Consider the following 14,522-nt stretch of genomic DNA (forward strand, 5'->3'; position numbering starts at 1 on the left):
CATTAAGGTTTGGACCAGTGTCCATCATGGTTCAAGCCAACAGCTCAACCTTGCAGTGTGGGTTAGGAGAATGCCTGCGCCTGAGCTCAGAGCACAGCATGCAGTCCAGTGGCCGAAGTTGCCGCCAATCAGTCAGGTGGAGTGGGGCGGAGGTGGGTGAGGTTTCGGACAGCCAATGAGTGCGTTACACACTGGCCATCCAAGTAGTGGCCAGCACTCTCCTGCATGCATGATGGGGCCTTCAGACTTAAACAAGAGAGGTTCTTCGTTCACCTAGGACAACCCACGCATCTCTCTCTTTGATCCTGCAGGAGGAGAACAACAGGACCATGGAGCCTTGTGTTTGAGCACTAAGCCTCATAGCTTACAGAGACCAGAGAAGAAGAGAGTGGCGGAGGCACCTGGCTCAGCAAAGGGAGGAGCACCTTCCTCAAGATGAAGGGGCGGCAGGGCCTGCTGTGCACGCAGCTGAAGATCCACAGTGAGCCGTCGCTTGTGGGCACCTCATAGACCCAGGGGCTATAGTCAGTGCCTGTCATTCTTGCACATAACCGAGAACCAGTGTTGCCGAAGAGAGTGCTAGTTCTGTGCAGGGCACCTTTTAACTATGGCACCCGGGTTACTGACGGCTTGAGGTGACGGCGGGGCGGGCGAATCAGAGGCCACCCTGCCAGCTGTCCAGTGTGTTTCCCGGGAATGCATTATTAATGATGTGGACGTGCCGGGAATGGGGCGATACGGCATAAAAATCTGCCTTTGCGGCCGGTGGGTAAAACGATCTTTTTCCCGCCCGCTACCACACTTTGTGCAAATCTGGGACGACTCTGCCCAACATCTTTTTCTTCAATTAAACATTGGAAAGACCAAACCCATCTTTACCAGCTCTTGCCCTGACTCCCTCTGCCTGTTTACTCAGGTGCAGATGCTACATAATCACAGTGTCCTGTTTGACCAGGATCTTAGCTTCAAACCCCATATTGAACGCACCACTACGACTGCTTACTTCCACGTAAGCAAAGTTCAACATCTCTGCCCTTAACTCAGCCTCAGTGCTACTGAAACCCTTATCTGTGGTTTTGTTGTCTCCAATCTTAAGCTGCACCCACACAGACTCTAACTTGTCCAAAACTCCATTGCTCGTATTCGGTTCCATTCTAAATCCGGCTCATTGGCTTCCTTCCTCATAGAACTAGGTTACAACACAGATGGAGTCCAATTCACCCATCAAGTCTATGTCAGTTTTTTGCCAGAGTAATCCAAAACTAATCTTACTGATTTGCTGCCTTTCTCCCTCTGCTTCAAATACACATTCAGTTAAAAGATGCAATGGCCTAACGCTCATCAACTGTTTTAGCAATCATGCTATGTTCCCACAACTCTCAACTTAAAGAAATTTCTCTTAACTTCTCTCCTGACTATTTTAGTGATGATTTTAAATTTATGATCCTTTGCCCTTGATGCTCAATTACAAGAAACAGTTCTATTCATTCCCGTGAAACTAGTCCCAGTTTCTCATGTATCTCACAGCCAAATGTTTCCATCCCCGTCATCCTCCTGGTTTATTTCAATTGTATGTCCTACGGCTGTAATGTGGATTCTGTAATTGAGTGGCCAAAATTGCACACAGTATTATAATTTTGGCCTAGCCAAAATCATGTACAAACATTACTTCTTCACTTCTCTACTCTAAGCCACTTTTATAAAATTTAAGTGCTGTTAGCTTTTATTCTGGTTTTATCTGCTCGCATTCACACTTTCTGGGAATTATATATCTGTTCTCTTCATCTACACCCTTCAGCTTCATTCCATTACGTGTATATTACCATTCCTTATTACTCCTCACAAAATGTATTACTTCTCATTTATCTGTATTAAATTACATTTTCCACCTCTTCCCAATCCAGTAACCTGACCATCATTCTAATGGATTTTACAGTTCTCTTCACTGTTGTCAAATCCGATTACCTTTGTGTCATCAGCAAATTTTGAGAATGTAGTCTATATCTCCAGGTCTAAATCATCCATGTACAAAAAGTTGTCCCAACATTGTCCTGTGAGGCAAACCATTTTCAATGTTCCTACATTCTGAGCAATATCCATTTAGTCTAATGCTTTGTTCCATGTCCATCAACCAACTTTGTGTTCATGCTTCTGTATTTCTTTTCTCTTAGACTGTATGCTTGACTTTTTCAGAGGCAATTTATTGAATGCCTTCCCCAATACATTAAATTCAAAATCCTCATTCTTGTTTACAAATCCTATCCCATCCTGCCTGAGAAAGAAATGTTGATGGGGTTGGATGAAAAAGGTTAGGATGAGGCTGTGTGGAGCATAAATACCAACATAGATCCATTGGGCTGAATGATCTGTTTCTCTGTGCTGTAAATGCTATGTAATACCTTTTCAACCCCCTTTGTGTGTCTGACTTCAGCCACCTGCATATTCCACTCTGTCTGTGTAACTATTGATGTAAGGCCCCTTTACTATCTCAATATTATCCGAATAAAGTGCTTACCTAAACGCCTACTTGAAGTAGTAGCATTACTACCTCACTTTCCACATGTAAAAGCTTCCTTGAAGAGGAATATCAGGATATATCATGGGATTACCCAGGCTTGGCCAAGTTGCAGATATAAGTTTTAAAAGTGTCTACAGTTTAAAAAAAAAACTAGAATGAATATGACTTCTTGACCAGGCCTGGAAGCTGATGACTAGCACATGGGTCAGTCCATGATTAAGAAAGATAAGAAATGGGAACACAAGTAGACCCATTCGGCCCCTTGAGACTGCACCGCCATTCAATAAGATCATGTCTGATCTGCTTGTGTTTTGAATTCCACATTCCCATCTACCCCCAATAACCTTTGATTCCCTTACCCAACAAGAATCTATCTACCTCTGCCTTAAAACTATTCAATGACCCCGCCTCCACCATCTTCTGAGGCAGAGAGTTCCAAAGTTGCACAACTCGCTGAAAGAAAAAATTTCTCCTCATCTCTGTTCTATAAAGGTGACCCCTAAATTTAAAACAGTGCCTCCTAGTTCTGGACTCACCCATAAGAAGAAACATCCTTTCCAGGTCCACTTTGTCAAGGCCGTTTAGGATCTTGTATACTTCAATCAAATCACCCCTCACTCTTCTAAACTCCAGTGGAAACAAGCCCAGTCTGTCCAATCTTTCCTCATAAGACAACCCACTCATTCTAGGTATCAAGCTAGTAAACCTCCTTTGAATTGCCTCCACTGCATTTACATCCTTCCTTAAATAAGGAGACCAAAACTGCACCCAGCATTCGAGGTGCGGTCTCACCAATGCCCTGTATAACTGAAGCATAACATCCTTACTTCTATTATGAGAGGAATTGAACATAAAGAAAATCATTCCATTAGCCTTCTTAATTACTTGCTGTACCTGCATACTAACTTTGTTACTCATGTACTAGAACACCAGGGTCCCTCTGCACCTCAGAATTATGCAGCCATTCTCCATTTAAGTAATACTCTGCTTTATTGTTCTTCCTGCCAAAGTGAACAACTTCACATTTTCCCACATTAATCTCCATTTGCCAGATCTTTTCACACTCACTCAACCTATCTATATCCATCTGCAACCTCCTCATATCCACTTCACAACTTACTTTCCTACCTACCTTTGTGCCATCTGCAAATTTAGCTACCATGCCTTCACTCCCCTCATCTAAGCTAAAGGAATGTGACCTTTGGGTCAGGATAAAGTAAGTTGATAAATGGTGCATGAGTTATACTGTAATAAATTGATAGCTTGACCTTGAGGTCAAAATATGCAAAATGCTAGGCACTGCAGTCAAATGTCAGGATAGATAAGCAAAGTACATGTTTTGGAACATTGCGCTAACAGTCAGGTCATTCCGTGATTGTTTTACAAATTTCTCCAGAACTGTGGAGGTGATGAACTGGTCATTCCGTGTTTATGTTGTAGCCTCATTTGTAATTGAGGGTGTAACAATTAGACATGGAAGATAAGAACACTGTGAGTTAATGATGAGTTACCCCAAAAGATGGTGTATATATAACCAACAGAAACTGTGTAACTTCGAATTGCCTTTTAGAGCATTCTGAAAGAGTGTTTTCCATGTGTGCACACTTGTACTAAATGAAGAACTGCTGCTGAATCTACCTACAGTCAATTCTGTGTTGAGGGTCTTTTAGATACTCCGCAACACTCCTGAAAACTTTACTTTTTGGTGATGCTTTCATTCATGGCTCCTGCTCAGCCATTACTGCTTGACCTGTTCTTTCCTAAGTTCAACATCTTGGAATATTTGGCATATTAGGACACTATTTAAAATTAGTTAACTATAGATCATAATTGGTTTTGCATGCATTTTAATCTATTTTGCTTTTCCAGAAAAAAATGCTCATTATCCCCTCTTCTGCCATGGGCATTTGAATTTAATTGGAGCACCCACTACAACCTCAATTGAGTTCAACAAACTTTGATCAAAATTTTGACTCTTCCTTGTCTGTATAACTTGATCTCATTATTGCAAGTGCACTTACCTTACCTGAACAGGCTAGTTTGAATAATAAGCATGATGCTTAACTGGAAAGGTTTAACTAGTTCTGTTTCTTTCGATAGCCATCAGTGAATGTGAAAATTTGATGTGGTTATGGCTGTAAATATTTTTAACAGGCTCAGTCAAAAAGGTGCTATACTTGGTTTCCACATGGCAGGATAATGGCTACCATCTCAATGGGGTAGGAACTGCAGAGCACTTCGCTCTTTTTGTCAGGTCCAAATCAAGTGGTCACAAAGTCAAATTTTGTAGTGTGACATCCTGCCCAAATGGTACCCATTGCATATTGGTTCAGGTGCCTGTTAGGTGTCCCTGGCAGCCACCTGAAACAGCAACAGGTATCATTAAAAGTTGTTAGTACTCGTCCTGTGCCTGAATCCTTTTGGGGAAGTGGTGTCCTGCTCCTTCTGGGCTTTAAAGCTTCTGGGCCTGAAATCTGTAAAAGGAACAAGGGCTATCATTTAATGACATGGGTGAGCAGAGACTGATGAGTGGCTTTTGAAAGCAGCAGCAATTTGTCATTGTGTAATAGTGAGATAGTTCCCTTATTCCCTTCTCAGTTCTATGATGGAAATGTTGTGGACACTCTCTGGCCTCACTTGATGCCACGTCTTGGTTCACCTCCTGTCCACAATGTTCATGTCCTGTTCTTCCAGTGGGAACAGCACAAAGACGAATGGTGACTCCATTGCTTGCTCCCTCTTATTTTGTGCAAGCTTCTACTGCAAGAAAGAAGAGCCTCTGTTATTGTTAGAATGGTGAGATATTTTGAGGGTGTGCATGTCAGAGAAAAGTGTTGCTGGTGTGAGAAAGATGGCAGAGGTGATGGAGTGAAGTTTGCTGATTGATGAATCAGAGGAGAATGCTTGTAATTGGAGGTAAGGAGGATTGTGAAAGCTAGGATCTGTGTGGAGTCTCCCAATCAGCTGTCCACAGTTGCGTCAAGCTGGTGACAGAAGCTCTGTTCAGTTGGGTATTGACTTTCCTTCATTTCCATAAGGATGAGGCCAGCCAGGCTGAGTGAGCCAGAGGATTTGCATGGCAGAAAGTAATGAGCTATATGAATTAGGAGACGTACCTTCACTAACTTTGTAAGATCATTGAATATTTTCTGCATTCCATGTCCCTGGGGATGACACTTCTGGTACTTGTGTGCTCTGCCACCTCTACCTACTTGTGCCAAGCTGTTTGACTTGATGTCTTCCTGCCACCTAGTGAAAAGAATCCTTCTCCTCCAGTAATATCTCCAGTGCAGCATCTGGAAATCAGGGAGCCCTTGAAGCTTCTCCTTTGCCATTATCACCAATCTTCAGTAACAGTTACCTGCAGCCAAAGTACACCAACCTTTAAGTGATGCAGGTTGCCTTTAAATGATATCAGCAATGAATGACATTGACATCCCCATCCATGAAGTGAATTGTGCTGACAGTACAGGTATTCTATTGAAATTATTCAGGAGAAGCAGTTTGGAGCCTTCGCTGTGCTCATGTCATCAGGCTTGAGTTCTAAACAATTCCTTATGAAACCCCATTGACATGTATTATCATTAGGCAAATGGGGAACTCAAGATCCTAAGAATAGCCTTTTGTTATAAGGAATATGGTTTGAGTTTTTTGCTTGGTGTACGAACGTGCATCCGACACGCTCGAGCGTAAAATGACGCACGATGATGTTGGGCGACATCATGCGATATTTCGGTCAGCGGGTACGTTGGGAGTTGGAGCCACACCTGCCATTAATTAAGAGGTCAGACAGCAATGCAGCTACCTCAATATGTCCGAGGTGCAATGCGGAAAGAGGCTTTGCCTCCATTTCTCAGATGATTGGGCCTGAGATCACCTCCAACTGCGTAGGTGGACACCCCATGTCAGTGGCTTTGAAGGTCATAGTGACCCTCAACTTCTGTGCCAGTGGCTCTTTTCAGGGCTCAGTGGGGGAATCTGTGTAGAGTCTCCCAATCAGCTGTCCACAGTTGCGTCAAGCTGGTGACAGAAGCTCTGTTCAGTTGGATATTAACTTTCCTTCATTTCTGTAAGGATGAGGCCAGGCTGAGTGAGCCAGAGGATTTGCAGCGATTGCTGGCTTCCCCCGCATCCAGGGTGCTATAGACTGTACACATGTGACCATCAAAGCGCCAGCGGGTGAGCCCGGTGCCTTCGTCAACAGGAAGGGCTTCCACTCCATGAACGTGCAGATAGTGTGTGACCACAGGATGCTGATTCTGCAAGTCTGTGCAAGGTACCCAGGCAGCTCCCATGACGTGTACATCCTGAGACACTCCCAGGTGCCAAGGCTCTTTAGTGCTCTAGCCTGATTGGATGGATGGCTGCTGGTTGATGAGGGCTATCCCTTGAAAAGGTGGCTCATGACGCCTCTCCGCCACCCAAGAACAGAGGCCGAGCAGCGGTACAATAGGAGCCATGATTCCACAAGGGTGGTGGTAAAGAGAACCATAGGTTTTCTCGAATTGCGCTTCCGATGCCTGGACCATATAGGGGGAGAACTACAATACCCCCCAAAGGGGGTGTCCCCGATAGTAATTGCATGCTGCACTCTCCACAATCTGGCACTGGCAAGTGGGGGACCCACTGGAGGAAGAGAATGTTGACACAGCTCCACAGGCCACAGAGGATGAATCCAGTAGTGAGTCAGAAGAGGAGCACGGTGAGGAGAACACTGAGGGCGTGGACCCAGACCTCAGTAACCTCCAGGGAGGCAGGGACACCAGGGATGCCTTGATCCAACGCTCCTTGAGCTAGGCTGCCGAATAAGTGCTACCACCTCATGCCAGGGCTGCCACCTCCATCCTGGATCACAGAAATTACCCTTTCCTTTTACCCCAAGATACACTCTGTGCCTGTGCAATAAAGGTTTGAGCCACCCACATTCAGCATTACACACTGGCATACCCTGCACCTACAAAACAAATGAAGCACACTCTGGCCAATAACACAAAAGCAAATGTAATATAATGTTGGCACTCACAGATTATGAACAGAATAAAATCAGGTGTTGATGGTCATACCATTAAAAAAAGGGGAAAAAAATGGGAGAGCAAAGGATCACCCGTGATCAGTTCCTCTTGTGCTTATGGCATTTTAAACTTATGTTTACTAGTGCTATGTCTAGGTGCTCCCCCCTCGCTGGCACCCCCATTGGAGACAGCCTGCTCACCCTGCTGTCCTGTTGGCTTTGATGACCTTGGCAGTCGCCCTCTGACTAATGGAGCCTGTGCTGGCCCTGCCTGGGAGGGTGTGGCCAGTGCCACGGTTGGCATCTCCCCAGTCATCGCAGCCTCATCAGATGCCAGAGGAGTAGAGGAGCGGCTGTCATCATCTAGAGCATCCTGAGAGGAACCCGCAGAGACGACAGGCAGCTTATGTGCCAATGTGAGGTCGCTGTGGACCTTCCTGCTTGCCATTGATGGACGAGTGCCTAGCTGGGATATTGGGTGCCTCATCCATCTCCCAGAGGGACATTGACCACGGGAGGTCATTGCCTGTGTGAGGGCTTGCAGGTCCAAGCACAACCCCAGGAACCCCTGATGCTGTTCCTGGCGCTGCCTCTCCATGACAGTCGCCACTCTCTCACTGGAGGAGGCAGTGCGCTCGGCCATGAGGGTCAACATAGTGCTAATGTTCCACATGAACTCCTCCATAACAGAGGCCATGCCACGCACACCCTCATGGATCTCTACCAGATCCTCCCGCACATCCCACTGGACATCCAGCATCTGCTGCCTAATGGACGACCAGAGGCTCATCATCAGCCTTTGACTGAGCATCGTCCTGGTCCCCAGCAGTCCTCCGACTGCCAGCGCCCTGGGCACACTCTGCCTCTGCCTGCACCTCAAGCAAGTGTAAAGTGCCCTCATCGCTGTACTCCAACATTCTAGCAGAGGAGCTAACACCCACCGAGGTGCTGGTATCTGCGCTTGTGCCTGCTTCAGGGAGCGAGTGTGACGCAAGTGCATCTGGAATCTGATGGTCCTCCGGCGTCAGAGGTGGCTCCTCGGGGTCCTACGATTGGCTGCTTGGTGGCAAATCTAAGGGAGAACAAGGACATGTCACTAGTTAAAGTCATCACACTGTCACTGTGCAAGCCTGGTGAGACAATGCATCATGGTGCCATCGTCTTTCAATGATCAATGAGGAATCTAGTCTGGAGGCTCCCATCAGTGATGATTGTTTGTGGCATCTGGAACTCCCATCTCAGTGCAATGCATTCTTACCTTCGTCTGACAGCCTCCTCACGGCCGGTTGATCAAGGTGCATGGCACCTCTCCTGCTCGTACCTGGAGAGGATGAGGAGGTGTGAGGGTCCTCCACCAGTCCTTGACCTCTCACTGTTGTTATGGGACGTCTTCTCCTGAGAGGACAGAGGTGCATTGATTAGTCCACTCTGTACCTGCAGCGCCGTTGCAGCCTGGCCAGCCCAACCTGAGGAACACCTCGCAGGCAACATCCTAGTCGTGGCCATCAAGCCACATAGCATTCAGTCCACACAGCCAGGGCTCACCCTCTTGGCCAGCTCCGATATCATTGACGGTTGGCACACAGACTCTAACACCCCAGAGCTACACGAGGGGGACGCTCAGACCTTAACACTTCAACACACTGATCGATGCCAACATGGAACTCACCCTTCCTGAGGGCAGCAGGTCATTAAACCTATTGCGGCACTGGACCCAGGAGCACCGCATAACATCATGGCCGATGATAAACACTGCCACCTCCTCCCACACTCTTTTGGTGAAGTGCAGTGGCCTCCTCCTTCCATCCCTTGGGCCAAGCGTGTCCCTTCTTGCAGCCACCTCCCTCCTCCAGGAGGTCGGTGAAGCACTCATCCGAATAACGGGGAGGGGCCAGGCACCCAACCGACCTGCCCTTCCGCCTGGCATCTGCATCTGCATTTGAGGCCATCTCCTTGCAGCAACTCTGTGTCTGACGCGGGCAGCCTTCCTGGAGCTGCCTGTGCCGTTTCTGAATTGGCCACCAGGTCGCCATTGGACCCAGCGGCCAACAGGCCCCCGCACCTGCCCGCCCCTTCTCAAACATTCAGCAACCACCGTTCACTCTCGGTGGGCCTTAGTTGGCCCACCAGCGTGAAATCGAGGCCTGATCGCGGGCAGCGGTCCATTTTGTGGCCACTCCGATCGCCCCTTTCGTGCCCGCCCAACGACTGGAAAATCCTGGCCTTTGTCTTCAAAATCACACCAAGTGTTGATAGTGCAGGAAACATGTTCATCTCTGTTTTTACACATACTCACTTGCTCTGGTTTTTAATACCCAGTAAAAGAGGAAATTACATTTGATTCCGGCTGTATCATTTTGGGGGGGTGGATAAAAATAAGAACATTAGAAATAGGAGCTGGAGTTGGCCATTTGGCTCTTTGAACCCATAACATTCCATTATACAGTATATATGCAAGTTCTTCAGCTCTGAGTAATATTCATTGCAATTGCAATGGAACCGGAGAATAAAGAGATTCTCATTCAGAGCAATCCCACCGACATTCCCTGTCAGCCACCTCTGTCTAGGCCTGCTGGATATTTGTCCTTGGGATTCTCCTGTGAGTGCTGGGGAGCAGTATCCCCTCTCCTTGCCCTGACCGCCTCTACCAGCCCCTCAAGGGCAGCATCAGAGAACCAGACTTGCCAACTAATTGCTGCTTTGAAATTTGTGTCCACAAACTGCAAAAGCAGGGAATGAAGCCTCGCTTGAAATAAGCCTAGGACGACACACAAGAAATTGTGCCGCAAAAGTGGACAACTTGCCCATTTCCCAACACAGTAAGGTGGAATGACGTGAGAAAGATTGTGCAGTCTGAAGCTGTCACACTGTTACAGTGTGAAATTGTTACAGTGCTCCAGTCAGGACACAGTTTGAATGCTGTTCAGTCACTGAAGCCTGGATAATACAGAGGAAGGTTACAAGGCTGATCCTTAATGTTCGTGGACTGAATTATGAGGTGATAATAATTAACAGATGGAGGGACAGAAAAGACCTAAAAACATAATAAGGACGTTAAGATCATTTCCATTCGCACACAAGCCTCACACCCAATGTCTACACGTTTTTCCGCGAAAGCTATTCATAGCACTACTGACATCCTGGCTAAAATCAGCCAGCACAGGTTTTAGAAAAGATTATATTTCTTAAATTATATTCGCTTATAGTCTCAGTGGATGAATTTGTGAAAAAAAATTGGGACACTCAATTCCTTTTTGCAACAATCTCTAACATATTAAAAAAAAATCTCCAACCTGCAGCAGTTTCTTTGTTCATAACCTTAATTCCTTAATTATTATTAGTGTTAGCTCTTTCCCATTATACATTCACGTGCTACATTATAATGGAAATGATTTATGTAAACTTGTTCCCTTCCCACTGCTGGTGCTAACATAGTGGCTGAAAATTTCATCTCCCAGTCCCTCAACCTACCATAGAGAAGCCCCTATGCTCCAACCAACTTTTCTCACCAAGTAGTTCTAAGTTTTTCTATTTAAATATAAATAATGATATAAATCACAAATTAATTTAAGAAAAAGGGCAGAATGAATGACCTTAAAGTCAAGACTGAATTATGCACCCTGATCTAATTATCCTCTACTGTTTAAATCTGCTTCACCTTTTTACTAAATTCGGTTTGCTTTTTTGACCTGGCTTAGAGGAAATGTGCTTCCTTTACTGAACACAAGCTGAAACTGGAATTGCGCTGTCTGTAGGAACCTGTGTTTGTAAGTGGTAAGTAGGCATCATTTACTACAGCACGCAGCAACTCCTGATTGATCCAGATGATGGATACTCATTAATATGGAATGTGAGCGTTTTTGTTCTGGTTTGATTGACAATTCCCTATCCAGGGGATATATTCTGCAGACTATTGGTCATATTATCGGTTTAGTAGTTTAAGCTATTTTAAAATTAACTCCAGGAAAAAATTTCAAATGATTCCGTTAAAAGACTGGGAGTGGAATTTTCCTTGTCCGATAGCAGTGGGCGTGCGCGGACAATATGGTGCGATCAGTTTCACGATGGTGGGAAAGCAGGTCATGGTCGTCCGCTCGTCCCACCGATGGTGGGCCGCGTTTCCCGCCAACGGTCATCAGGGAGCTCGTTATAATACACGAGCATATCATTAAAAGGCCAACCCGCCTGGCCTCTTGGACCCCAACGAATCGTCCGTCCAGGTCGGCGGGAAAGCACATCGACGTGTTTCACAACAGCACACAGGCGACATGCACTTGGCAGCCTTCTCTTTGGGGGAGCTGAGGTGAGTGAACAGCATCGTTTTCCACAGCTCACCAGGGTCGCCTGTTGCTTTGCATACAAAATACAAAACAGACATACAAAATTATGAGTGGCATGGACAGAATAGATAGTCAGAAGCTTTTTCCCAGGGTGGAAGAGTCAATTACTAGGTGACATAAATTTAAGGTGAGACGAGAAAACTATAGAGGAGATGTGCAGGGCAAGTTTTTTACGCAGAGGGTAGTGAGTGTCTGGAATTCGCTGCCAGAGGAGGTGGTGGAAGCAGGTACGATAGTGGTGTTTAAGAGGCAGCTTGACAAATACATGAATAGGATGGGAATAGAGGGATACGGACACCGGAAGTGCAAAATGTTTTAGTTTGACAGGCAATATGATCGGCGCAGGCTTGGAGGGCCAAAGGGTCTGTTCCTGTGCTGTACTTTTCTTTGTTCTTTGTTAAGGGGCCGTCACACAGGGCCAGGAAAGCTGCTAAGTACACTCATGCTAACCATGTCTGTCTCTCTTTCATGCCACAGGAGGACCACATCAGGAGCATGGAGCCTGGTGACCTAACTGCATGCCTGGTGACCTACAGAGAGGGAAGAAAACCGAGGAGAGAGCAACTGAGGCACCTGGCCACATAAAGGCAGGAGCAGCAACCTCAGGAAGAAGGGGCAGCTGGGACTCCCGCACACGCTGCCCAGGAGCAACAGCGAGCCATGGCTGGTCGGCAGCTAGTGACACCCAGGGTCTATAGGCACTGCGCGTCATTCCTGCAGATGACCAAGAACCAGTGTCGCCAACGACTGCACATGTCTAGGGACCTGGTGGCTCACATCTGCCACTTGCTGCGGGACTTTGAGCCAAGGGGATATGGAGGGCATCCACTGCCAGTGGCTGTGAAAGTGACTGCGGTGCTCAATTTCTATGCCAGTGGCTCCTTTCATGGCGCCACAGGTGACCTCTGTGGGATTTCACAATCCGTCACCCACAAGTGCATCCATGAGATCACGGATGCCATCTTCTCCATGGCACACAACTTTGTGCATTTCGCCCGGGACCAGGACAGCCAGGATGCAAGGGCCTTTGGATTCTCCCTGATCTCAGGATTCCCACAGGTGCAGGGTGCGATTGGCTGCACCCATGTGGCGCTCAGGTCTCCACCGCACAGACTGCAGCGGAGCGATGCTATAATGAGGCTCATGCAGCAGCTCGCAACTTGGTGGAGCAGAGCATCGGGATGCTGAAGATGAGTCTCTGGTGCCTGGACCGGTCTGGTGGAGCCCTGCAATACTGTCCCGCAGAGGGTGTCACACATTATCATCATCTGCTGCGCCCTTTACAACCTGGCACTAAAACAGGGAGAGGAGCTGGCTGAGGAGGAGATGGAGGAGCTACATGTCTCCTCCGATGAGGAGGACACCGATGGGGATGGGGCTGAGGAAGTCCTCCGAGGCGACGATGATGGGGATGAGGCCCTCGCATTGTCTAGACGAGGCAGGCACGCTTGGGAGGCCCTTATAGCTGCTAAGCTTGTGGGAGGACGATGACGACATGCAGTGAGGTGACCCCATAGTTCCCCACATCGCATTTGTGAACATTTGACTCCAGTCTGGTTTATGACAGTGTGAATACCCTCTGTGAGAATGCTCCTGTCATGGAGATGCAGTGGAGGCCCTAATAATCACTCGATTGCAGAAGGATGATGACAACATGCAGTGAGGACACTCCATAGATCTTCACACAGCCTCTGAGAATGTCTGTCTCCTGTCTGGCCGAGGGCAGCTCACTTGCGCTGTGATCAGGTTCATATCATAGAGATGTAGCCATGAAACTTTAGAAGTTCTGATGCTTTGTCTGCCCTTCAGAAGCTGGAGCACAGCATCAGTGCTGAAGAGATGGGGGACAGCCCCTCCTTAAAGGTGCTGAGAGCATACAGAGAGTATGGGAGAACTTTGTGGTGCCTGCCCACTACATTCTGGCAGCAATGACGATACCGAGGTGCAGGCATCAGTAATTTTCCAGGGAGTGTGAGACCAGACCATCACTTTGGTCTGAAGGCTGCACAGAGCACAGGGAAGAGCCCTGGACTGAGACACCTGCCTTTATCTTGTGTAGAAATGTTTCACATCTGAGTGTCAAGAACACTGCTCATTAGAACAAGGAGCCATAGGCAGGGTGACATTCTTGGGAGTTTATTGACAATAGTGAACAGTGTGTACAAGTGATTAACACCCGTGCCCAGGCTGTGCAACTAATTCTCCTTAACTTTCCTAACCCTGCCGCTACGTCTTGGTGCTCCCCAGACATCCACAGCGTAGGTGGAGGCAGCCTGCTGACTGCTAGGGCCTGTCTGTGATGACCTTGGCAGGCGTCCTCTGGAGGTCCGAGACCTGCAGGGGCCCAGCCTGCTTTTGGGGTCCTGCTGTGTGGCAGTGACACTCTCCTCGGCCTGTGGAGCTGGAGCCGCTGAGGTCACAGGAAGAGGGGTTTAGGATGGGCCGGACGCTCCCAGAGTCACCTGAGTGGATGGTCCTGGAGCGTAAACCTGCTGATCCTCCTCCCTATGGGTGCCCGAGGGCCCCTGGCTGACTCTGTGAGCGGAAGGGGTAGCTGGAGTGAGATCGAGCTGCCCAGCACCCCCCTCACGTACACATTGTTGGAGGCCTACTATGGCATCAGCAATGGAGTTAAGCCCTCACAGCAGTGCAG

This window comes from Cetorhinus maximus, chromosome 16, assembly GCF_964194155.1.
Source record: "Cetorhinus maximus chromosome 16, sCetMax3.hap1.1, whole genome shotgun sequence".
NCBI lineage: Eukaryota > Metazoa > Chordata > Chondrichthyes > Lamniformes > Cetorhinidae > Cetorhinus > Cetorhinus maximus.